Source organism: Montipora capricornis, chromosome 3, assembly GCF_036669925.1.
Source record: "Montipora capricornis isolate CH-2021 chromosome 3, ASM3666992v2, whole genome shotgun sequence".
Classification (NCBI taxonomy): domain Eukaryota; kingdom Metazoa; phylum Cnidaria; class Anthozoa; order Scleractinia; family Acroporidae; genus Montipora; species Montipora capricornis.
In genome coordinates, this window is record NC_090885.1 from 51,581,914 (window position 1) to 51,584,773 (window position 2,860).

Here is a 2,860-nt window from a genome sequence, read left to right on the forward strand (position 1 = left end):
GCCCTCACCCAAACAACGGAGGAGTTAAGAAGGGTGAGAGAGAAAGCTACCGAAGATAACCTCCTTTGCCTGGTAACAACTTACAATCCCAACAATCCGCAAGTATTCCAGCTGGTCAGGAAAACACTCCCCATTTTGAACCACAACTTCTCATTAAAATCAATTATGAGCAAGACTAAAGTTATTCACAGTCAGCGACAACCCAGAAACCTTAAACGGATGCTAACAGACTCCTATTTCTCCAGCCAAAAGGACACTGATCCGGAAGTTAAAATTTGTGGAACAAAACGGTGCGGAACATGCCCCTATTTAAAACAGGGTAGAGAATTCACCTTCTCTGCCACAAATGAAACATTTCGGATAAAACACTCGATGAACTGCACCTCTACAAACTTGATATACGTAATAACATGTGCAGGATGTGGACATAATTATATAGGAGAAACGGGTGATGTCCTCAGAAATAGAGTGACAAAGCATAAACAACAAATTAGAGACCCGCACACACATATGCTGGGAGTCAGCAAGCATATTGATGAATGTGCAGCAGGATTGACTCCTCAGTTCACTATCTTTCCGATTCTCAGCCCCTCCGAGGGCATGAGAAAGAACAAAGAGAGGTTTTTTATTTTGAAATATAAACCCGTTCTTAATGATTTGAAATAACGTTAATTGCTCACGCGCGCCTTAAATTACAAAAGCCATTATAATTGTAATTAGAATTACATCTGTGACATAATAAGTTAATAAACACACTTTGCTATGCCTGAAGAGCCGCAACAGCGGTGAAACGCGTAGCGCAAAAGCAAAGAAAAGGAAGACTTTCGTTTTTCATTGATTTTGATATATATATATATATATACCTACAAATTTACTTTTCAGTTCCAGATTACTCACAGCCGCCAAGGTTTGAGTGCTTTTTTTCCCCGGGGGACTTCTCAGTGTATCTCAGGTGGTCGCTACGGAAAAACCTAGATCTCAAGAGACCGTGAAACAACCCCCAGGTGAGGTGGAAGAGAACCAATGCCAGGACGCACTATTCTCCTGTCCAAACGTGGGTTGTATAAAGGTGTACCAGCGTCACTGTTCTTTAGAAAATCACTTGTTCTATGGGAAATGCGAGTTTCTGCCTGTTAGAGAGACTCTCATGGACAAAGCTAAAGTTCTCTACCACGATAAACTAGTGTGCGAGGCCAGTGCTCTGCCTTTTGTTAAAGGTGTGTCACATCTGTGCCCCACAACAACTGACGTTCTTCCACAAGGGTGGGCTGTTAGATCCAGTAAGAAATCAACACGGTTTAGTAAGCTCAGCGGTGCTATTTAGAAAGCAAATTTAAAATTGGACAAGAAACAGGACTGAAACTTGATCCAGTGGATGTGGCACGCGACATGCGTTATGCACGAAACCAGCAAGGGGCAATAATGTTCAGAGTGGATGAATTCTTGACCGCGCAGCAAATTCAGTCGTATTTTTCAAGAAGAGCCTCCAAACTGCGGCACTCGCGTTCAGAGGACCCAGAGTCTGAACAAGACGAAGACGTTATGGCAGCTGAAGAGGAACTCGCGCACAATGGTCTTAGAAGAGGTGCCACTGAGACACCCAATTGTCTTTGACGTTTTCAATCTATGTGAGATGCATGGTTCAGGTAAACTGCGGCAGCTGAGTGTAGCCATGCTCTGTTCGATTTGTGAACATTTTGATATTGATGTGGGAAACATCAAAGGATGAAGGAAAGCTCCCTACTTGTCCTTACTTGGAGAGTTTCTCGAGTCATGCGATTGTCACCATAGTCCCTGCTTATGACTGGCCGCCATTATTATTGTGACTTACTGACCCGGGAGTACCATTTATTTGTAAATTTGAGGAGTGGTTCTAAAGATATTATCCTAAGACAGTCCTCCCCTAAGAACTCGTCAGAAGCCTCGTTTTTACGTTTTTGTTTGTCTGAGCTGGTAAGAAAGTGACCATAACTATTGTATCAAGCTTATACTATCTTGCTTTAAGACAGTTGACCTGATCGTTAACAGTGCAAGATCATTTACCGTTGCGAGAAAAAATCTCTTCAATTTTGCGTCAGCCGTTTGTGATTCACTCTCTTAATATAGTGATGTTTACAGTCGTTCAAGAGAATCCTGGCAACAATAAGGACTTGGAAGATTTACTTGTGCTACATGAAGGTCAGGTGGTATTTTTTGGAAAGTAATCCTCCAGTCCAATCCTCCTTACCGGCATCTAGATGTCTCGCAATCATGTTTAGGCAATTTTAGCCTGTGCTAAAGTTCAGTATTTGCAATTAAATCTCTGGTATGTTAAACTTTCTTTCTCTTTCTTTGCTTTGGTTTTGATTCACAAGAGATATTAACATTTCGGAAAAACGAAATGTAAGCCCGACCAGGGGAGAGAGGGGAGGATGGCAATCAAAAATGACCTCGAATATCATTGCAGCATTATCCAATTTTAGTATAAATACACAGGTGATTATACAAAATAGAACGCTCTCATTGGCTCGCTATCTTGGATTATCAGCCGATAATCACCTAGACGGACAAAATGGCCGCCAGTAGTTGTTTTGCCACTGTAAGTGAAGATGATTTCGCGTTGAAATGTGTTTTTTTTTTCTCTTTTTTTGAAATAATCACCTGTGTATTTATACTAAAACAATTATTCGCCTCAGGCTCAGTGATTATCGTGAATATTCACCGATAATCACTTCGCCTTCGGCGAATAGTTGTTAATTAGAAATTGTACATGTGTGAGATTCAAAACCCTAGCACCGCACGTGACGCACGTGCCACGAACGATTTGAGAATAACGGCAGGTGACCATTTTTAAGGCTGGTTTACACAGTGCGACTTGTCG